The sequence below is a fragment of the Physeter macrocephalus genome, chromosome 11, assembly GCF_002837175.3.
Source record: "Physeter macrocephalus isolate SW-GA chromosome 11, ASM283717v5, whole genome shotgun sequence".
Classification (NCBI taxonomy): domain Eukaryota; kingdom Metazoa; phylum Chordata; class Mammalia; order Artiodactyla; family Physeteridae; genus Physeter; species Physeter macrocephalus.
This window is the reverse complement of record NC_041224.1, coordinates 29,989,570-29,998,284: the sequence shown is the minus strand read 5'-3', so window position 1 is coordinate 29,998,284 and position 8,715 is coordinate 29,989,570. Positions and strand designations below refer to the sequence as shown.

The 8,715-nt window shown below is 41.8% G+C and overlaps 1 pseudogene; it reads left to right on the top strand.

The window, feature by feature from the left end:
• The first annotated feature begins 2,736 nt into the window (after nucleotides 1-2,736).
• On the top strand, nucleotides 2,737-3,778 carry LOC102982496 (solute carrier family 25 member 36-like; annotated as a pseudogene).
• Nucleotides 3,779-8,715: the final 4,937 nt, after the last annotated feature.

Here is an 8,715-nt window from a genome sequence, read left to right as displayed (position 1 = left end):
TCCTCCCGGACCGGGGCGCGAACCCGGTTCCCCTGCATCGGCAGGCGGACGCGCAACCACTGCGCCACCAGGGAAGCCCCCCTCCACTACTTTTTAAAACCTTTTAATTTTATTCTGGGGTATAGCCGATTAACAATGTTGTGATAGTTTCAGGTGCACAGCAAAGCGACTCAGCCATACATAAACATGTATCCATTCTGCCCCAAACTCCCCTCCCCTCCAGGCTGCCACATAACATTGAGCAAAGTTCCCTGTGCTATACAGTAGGTCCTTGTTGGTTATCCATCTTAAAAATAGCAGTGTGTACGTATTTAAAATGTGTAAATGCATAAAACCGCTTTCCCAGGCATGAATCTGCTGATGACTCCTCAACATGCAGAAAGGAAGCAAAAGGAAGAATAAGACCCAGCAGAATGCCTGGTCTTAACTCAGAAACCATCAAGCCACATGACCACCTGACTTGCAGATCAAATGTAAATGTGTACATTAAACATTCTCCAAAGATTAATTTATTTCATATCTTTTTGGTATAAATAGCATTAAAACATTTCTTCCCATATGTTAATGACTTGCTTATGCCCTCCCTCCGTATTTGCCCACTGCCCATTGAAAGGCTCCCCCCGCCCTGCCCCCCAGAACTCCAGTCAACACTGATCTCACCCTTTCTCTGGGCATCATATCTGTACTCTAGACATTGTCGTTTGATGATAATATTCTTTCCGTTACACCCCGAGACCGCTCTAGAATCCAAGGATCATTACTCCTCTCTTTAAAATGATAGCCAAGAACAGTCTGTGGAGAAGGGGTCTCACTCTGACTTGCTGCCCCTCTTATGGAATAATAAACCTCCACCCCAGGTCCCTTCTGTCGGCTTTTCTTGCCCACACGAAGCCATCACAGATGGTTTTATCGTCCTTTCCCTTGAAGGTATTGTGTGTGTGGTGTTTATTTATAGCTAATCTCCTTCTTAAGTGTGCGTATCTACATTTAAAGTGTGAGTTTCTGCATTTTAGAATAAGAACACCTTATAAATCAAGAAGCAAAAACAGGGTAACAGCTTTTCAGAGAATATCCAATAAACTTTTGAAATCTCTGCCCCATTTTCAAAAGGTCAGAGTGTAATTTAAATGAAGCATGGAAGGGTTGCAATAAAGTAGCAGCTGTGTAGAATGAATACCTTTCTCGGTACCCACCAAAAGGTGATTCATATAACAGCAAAGGTCTCTTGAACTAATGAAAAGCTGTTAAAGTTAAAGATCTGTGCAGAGAATAATATGTAGGTGCAGGGCAGAGACTTTTGGAATTATAGCTACACTATAATTGAGTTCCCGGCTGGCAAAAAGACCTTTGAAGACCGATTATCTCTGTTTACCCACAGAACAATAAAAGTTTGTAGAAGCCTATTTCCAATCATTCACTTTTCCCACTAAACTAAAATTCCTCCAGTGCAGCCCAGGATGTGGGGCAGAGAGCTTTTCAGTTCTGCACATGGACTCAGAGACACCAGCTCAGGTCTGACGGGGGGTTTATGTTTTAGGGCTGAAGATCTGATTAGATGGTCAGAAATCCTAACCCTTCCCCCAACCCATCCATTCACTTTATAATAAAATACAAGCTTTTTTTTTTAAATCCATTTGGTCACCTATAAAAAGCCCCTGCTCGTCATTGCTCATTCGTTTTGATATTGACAAGTAATCTTCTATGCTTTTTACTGATGGCACCCACTCATTCAATGATTTCCAATCTGTGGTCACATATATGTTCAAATGCATAAACGATGGAGCAAAAACGCAGTGTACTTTTCATCGTTCACTTTTTAACTGATTGCCATGAACACAAAGCGCCAGGAAATGGGAATCATTTCCAAATCAAGAGTATTTTGTTTACAGTGGTTTTGAAAATAATTGGAGTGATTCTAGTGTCCTAGAGTCTGCACTTCCTGAAAATTCCCTACTAAAGATTTTTCTCAGGGTAAAGATTTATTCGGTGAGTTGAACTATTCATGTCTTTTCTTTTTCATTTTTATTGGAGTATAGTTGCTTTACAATGTTGTTAGTTTCTACTGTACAGCAAAGTGAAATCAGCTATACGTACACATATATCCCCCCTTTTTTGGATTTCCTTCCCATTTAGGTCACCACAGAACACTGAGTAAAGTTCTCTGTGCTATACGGTAGTTATCTAATTTATACATAGTATCAATAGTGTATATATGTCAATCCCAATCTCCCAATTCATCTTAAAGTAACAAAGAATGAACATGTGGTATACTTCATTCAATGCCCACCTCCTTCCTTTATTTCATTAGCAAACAGATTACATGCAAGTATATCTAGGGTAGAAACCTCACTTCCTAAAACTTAGAGTTAAAAGTCGGTAACTTACTATTTATTCACCACCTACACGTTTGCAATATATAATAGATGATTCTTAGAGGGTAAAACACACAAATAAATGCTCTATAAAAAGTGCTGAAAACACTGTTAAGAAGAGACTTCGGCGTTGCCCTCCAGCGCGGGTGATGAAAACCGAGCCAGAGTGGGAGGCGGCGGCGTGGCTGCAGCGCCGCGGGGAGGGCGGCTCAGGTCGCCTTCTGCAGCCGCGTCTCCGTCAGTTCCCGTCGCCGTCACGGGGGCACCGAGCGGCTCCAGTCCTGGGCCGGGGCGGAAGCTGCGGCCGTCGCGGCGGCCGGATGCGCGTCCCGCCTCAGCGCCCGGAGGACACGCTCGAGGGAGAATGAACCAGAGGGACACGCAGGTGCGTCTGTTTGCCGCCGCAGGATGTGCTGGAACAGTGGGAGCTATTCTGACATGTCCACTGGAAGTTGGAAGAACACGGCTGCAGTCATCTTCGGTGACACTTTACATCTCTGAAGTTCAGCTGAGCACCGTGGCTAGAGCCAGTGTCCATCGAGTAGTGTCTCCCGGACCTCTCCATTGTCCAAAGGTGATCTTGGAAAAAGAAGGGCCTCGTTCTCTGTTTAGAGGATTCGGCCGCAATTTACTGGGGGTGGCCCCTTCCAGAGCAGTAATATACTTTGCTGCTTATTCAAACTGCACGGAAAAGTGGAATGCTTTATTGGATCCCGATTCTACCCAGGTACACGATTTCTGCTGCAATGCCAGGCATTTACTGTACATTTCTCCCGAGAAAAGAGTGAGATCGCATCATCTCATGTTTGCCATCTGCAGGTCACTTCCTATAGAAATATGGACTAACTTAAACCTCGTTTTACCTCAATCACAGCGACCAACCCCATTTGGCTGATAAAGACTCGGTGACAGCTTGATGCAAGGAGCCGTGGGGAAAGGCGAATGGGCGCTTTTGAGTGTGTCCGTCAAGTGTATCAGACAGATGGACTTAGAGGATTTTATAGGGGCATGTCTGCTTCATATGCTGGCATATCAGAGACTGTTATCCATTTTGTTATTTGTGAAAGTATTAAGTAAAAACTACTGGAATATAAGATTGCTTCTATGATGGAAAATGAAGAAGAGTCTGTCAAAGAAGCATCAGATTTTGTGGCAATGATGCTAGCTGCTGCCACCTCAAAAACGTGTGCCACAACTATAGTATATCCGCATGAAGTTGTAAGAACAAGACTGCGTGAAGAGGGAACAAAATTCGATCCTTTTTTCAGACACTGTCTTTGCTTGTTCAAGAAGAAGGCTATGGGTCTCTTTACTGTGGTCTGACAGCTCATCTGGTAAGACAGATTCCAAACACAGCCATTATGATGGCCACCTATGAATTAGTGGTCTACCTGCTCAACGGATAGCACCACCAGGCTGCTGCTATAAACGGGGAAGACCAAAAGATACAGTGGACCATGGAGTACCAGAGCCAGCTTTGTGGACAGAAGGAAAATAGTGTGGGAACATGGAACTATACCTAAGTGGAAGTTTGGTTGTAGGAATTAAAGTAATCATAACCACATTACTTAGTCTTTTAGTAATGTGAAAAAAATCCTTGGCTGCCTCCAAGAAAAAGCCTTTAAAAGCGCTCCTTCTTCAAAATTGCCATTTTCTCTGCCATGTCCACAGGACACAGTTGGCATTTTGTTGATTTATGGCAGAGTATAGTGTTTATTCCATGAGCACTGTTCCAGTCTTCTAGACAAAGCCATCTGTAACTATATACTATACTATAACTATCCAAAGACAGTATTGACAGTCATAAATTTCTAACTTCTGTATAATTCCTATAAAGTTGAAAAATAACAATGACAGCAGTATTTTTACATTTCCTTGAGAGGATCTGGCACTATATTTTAAAGTTAATCATTTGGCATTAGTAGTCACCGTTTTTGACAACAAATGAAGTAGTGTCTAAATGTGTTTATTTTTAGCTTTAAAATGTTTTGGTTTCCACTTCTCACAGGTGCTTTATGTTTAGCATAATTGAACACTTAAATTGTTTGTTAATGTATCAACTCAAATGGTAATAGTCTGGGACACAATAAACCAGTAAAATGTTGATTCTTGGCCGTTCAGTGACTTGAGCCTGTCCTCTTATCTTTTCTAACCTAATGATACATGAATGAATGCAATGTCTTTTCAGTGACTTATTAATTATGAACTTGAATTATCCCGTCATACCTAGGTATCATTTTCTTAAAGTGGAAAAAATTTACTGCTTCTGAATCTTTCTCTATTTGGTTTCACATTAAGAATTTGAACCTTTGAATTATTTCCAGAAGCTCTGCATACATTGCATTTATTTAGTAGAGAAAATGGTAATTTTCACCTTTGCCCTTACAAAGTGTTTTTTTTTTTTTAAGGCGACGTTATAAATATCTGGGGCAGCATAAACATTATGAAGAAGGGCCCTCTGCTATCTGATTGAGCAGGTAGTGATCCTAATTAACTTATAGTTTTATAAATGAACAAACTGCTTTGGACAAGGAATTTATTCCATCCTAATTTCTTGAATGGTAAATCATAGAAAGATTCAAGTTAATTCAGATTAAGTGTGTTAACAGGATATAGCTTTTACATTTTGCTGTTGAGTTCAACTGCACCTTTTAATACTTTAAATGTATTATATGTATGGCCCTTATGAAGATATTTGCTGTAATTCTATGAAAAGACTTTCACTTATGGATGTTGCTATACTGGTGTACGAAACTTATACAATTAAGCTCCAGTGTGGTACTCAAAAAAAATAAATAAATAAAGAGACTTCATCTTGCAGGATTTTAGAGCTAGGAAGAGATCATCTAGATTAAACTCTTCATTCTACAGGTGACAGAACTAAAGTCCAGAGAGGTGACGTGTCATTCCCAAGGTCAACCAGTAGTGATGGTTACCAAGACAGGGTCCCAATTGGGCTGCACCTGTGTCCTAGTCCCTCACTGCAGTGCTTTCTGATTGGCTAGAAACATATATGTAAGTGATCTTAATTATTTCCCTGAGTCTTTCTATCACAAGTGAATTAACAACAAAAATGATACCAAGGCTTTAGAAAAACAATTTTTTCAAGCCCTCCCAGCCACACACAATAGAAAGCAAATATCATCCGCTACTATTTATGCTCAGGAATTCGTCTATTTCACAATCTCACAGAACAATTTCTGGCTCCTGGCAAGTCTGATGTAAATCCTGGAGCATGTAACTGACACTGTGTTCTAGAGGGATCAGAGAACTCGGTGGGATAAAGGACCCCAGCCCACCGAGGGCCACATGATTCACACATTCAATCCGATGAAGAGGCTGATGACATAGCACCATCAGTTCTGTTAAATGCATTTCTCCTCCTCTTTCAAAGCCCCACTCACTGCTGGTCCTTCCTTAGCCAAGACTTTTCCAACCACATTATTATTTCCCTATTATCCGTTTCATGTCATACTAACGTAATTAGGGGTGGGGATGCATCTTTCCTAATCACACCCAATTTCTCTCTATTTTATCTTCTGGGAAGAGACTATTTCAGGTCACCATCCATCCACGCACTAGACACAGACTTTAAAATGACTTGCTGTTTTCCAACAGGCATATCTCTGGAACACTGGAAAGTTGATATTACACTTGCAGAATGGTGGCCCTTGAAATTAGGTCAATAGTAAAAGAGCTCCTGTGACTAGGAGTTTTGTTTGTCAGTAAATATTTGCTGAGCACCTGTGTGTGCTAAGCTGTGCGGCTACAGAGATCAAGACGTCTTTCAAGATCTCTAGAATTCAGTCTCCTTGGGAAGGAAGCTGAATGGAGATTTCAGGGTGACAAGGGAGGTAAATGAGGAACCAAAGAAACAGAGAGGAGGAGTGTCTGGGGCCAGCTGGGCAAGTCAGTGAAATCTTACCTGGGGGAGGTGATGTTTGAGCTCTTATCTGATAGCCAGGCAGAGAGAAGACAGTGGCAACAACATCAAACTGGGGAATTATAAGTAGCTCCAATAGTGCCAAAGGATGGCTCCGGAGCTAGGAGTCCCAGCAGATGGGGTGCAGCAGGTAAAATGGGTTGAAGCACCCCTTCCTCTTCTGTAGTTTTCTCTCCGCAGAGCTCTTAGTTCCCAAATGCCAAAGATGACCCGATCTATTTAGACTGGTTGCCCAAAATACATTTCAGAATTCCTAGACATCTTTAAAATCCAGCTCCCATTCACTTAGGTTTTCCACCTCTCCCAAGGACACGGGCAATCAGTGCCTGGTTTTTGGAATATTGCCCTCAGGTTCACAGCTGCTAAATTCTTAAAGCACAATCAACAGAGCACAGAAGCAAACATGAGAGGCATCCTTTCCCCGTTAAATGAAGAACTTTGGGGGGTATTAACCAACTCCTTCTCAATGAAAAGTGATTTCCCACTTCGAAGAAAGGCTTTCCCCTTAGAGAAAAATCTGTATTTCTCAAATTGTTATTTCTTAAAATAGCTAGCAGGCCAGCATTATTTGTGGGGTTTTTTTTTTCTGTGTTTTGTCTTTGGAACTCTGAACTGTACTTAAAATATAGTATATTTTCAACAGTTAAATGGGAGAGAAGGGGGTATGGGTAGTTCAGAGAATTAAAAGTATATGAACATTTTTTGGAGACTACTGGAATTTTTATGTCCTTGGCCAGAGATTGTCTGAAAGGAGTAGAAAAATCCTGATTTTTTTAAGGAGTAAGTAAAAGTCCTGTAATACCTCTGGAGAGAAAACTTCAGTTGGATTCAAAGGGGTCAGGTCTCTTTGTATAGATAATAGAGGCCATACAAAGAATGGATAATATTAACCATAGAAAGAAAGATGAAATATTTAGGTTGGTGTCTCCACAGGACCTACGACAAAGAATAACACCAACTTCATCTTACAAGTTATTTTTTTGCTATGTAATTATGCCTTTTTTTTTTTCTCCTCTGCTGGGTACTGCTCAGTGCCTAACTCTGGCTTAAATTTTAAAGGGAGTAATTAAGCCCTAGAAACTTCTGGTGCCAAAGCTGTTCTGCGGTGCTGTTAGTACAGTAAATCACCAAGCTACCCCCTTGGGGCTCCTTCCCAGAAGCTGTCAGAGGCAACTCCATGTTTATGGGAGAGTCTCTCGATGCTTTATACTCCCTGGGATAAAATTAAGTCAAGGAGCATTCAGTTAAAATGGCAGGGTAAGTAAATGAGCTGTACAGGGTCCCTCCATTTAATTTGCATCAAAGACTTCGAACTGGGCGAATAAAGATGCTGGAGCTGTATTCTGGCTGAGTAATTCCGGGCTACAGCGGGTACGAGTCTGCTCATTAGGTCGCGGAAGACTGGAGACGTACCATCTCTTCTGTGGATGCTCAAAAAAAAATAACACAGGCGTTTAGAGGCTCTGATACCAACCCCCAAACTGGACAAGAACTGGTGAAACACCAATGGGGTAATATGCAACGCTCATACCTCGTTGGAGATGCAGAGAAGAAAGAGCACATATGGTTTGTGGCCTCTGGGAGTTTACAGATTAGTGGGGAAAACAACTCAACAAACAAGGGTACAGTGAACAAAAGAGATGCAATAGGAATGATACTGGATGTTTGGCTATAAGTGGTATTAATTAGAGAAAATTTGAAACTGTGAAATTTTGAGAGCCAAGAGAGACCATAGAAACTGCCTCATCTATAGGTCCAAGCCTTGTCTTAGGGATTCTGCTAAAAGTTTCCCATAATATCCCCTCTGCAAGGCTGCCAGGAGGGGTTAACCCAGGTGGCAGTAGCAAATTGTCCTCATGTTACACTGAGTACGTTTTTGTAATCAATCAGCCCCCATCACCAGCCACAATTCCATCCACATGCATCTCTACATACACCCACGTGAGGCCTTCCTCGACGCACTTACCCAGTGTATGAACTACTCCAAGAGTGTATACATCACCCTCCATCGATATTCCTGCTGACGCTCTGCAGGTGAGCCGGCCTCCTTGCCCCTCCTACCTGTACTCACGCTTCCTCCATCCAGTCAGCACCAACCAGCCCAGCCCTTCCATTTGGAGTCTTCTCCAGAAGACCCAAACCCCCTTCCTTGACCAGCAGCCTCCCAAACACCCCGAAGTGATCTGTATTCAGCTCTCCTAACATGGATCAATTGTTCTGCTTTATTCATTGACTTTGTCATTATACCATGTTAGTCTTTGAGGATCAGTATCTTACATTTTTCACCCACTGTCCAATGTGAGAGTATCATGTAATGGATGTTTACCGAGTTCAACTTAAAGAACGAGTCCCTGATAAATGATTTCTGAATGACACTCTTTAGCACATTTAGAAGTGCAT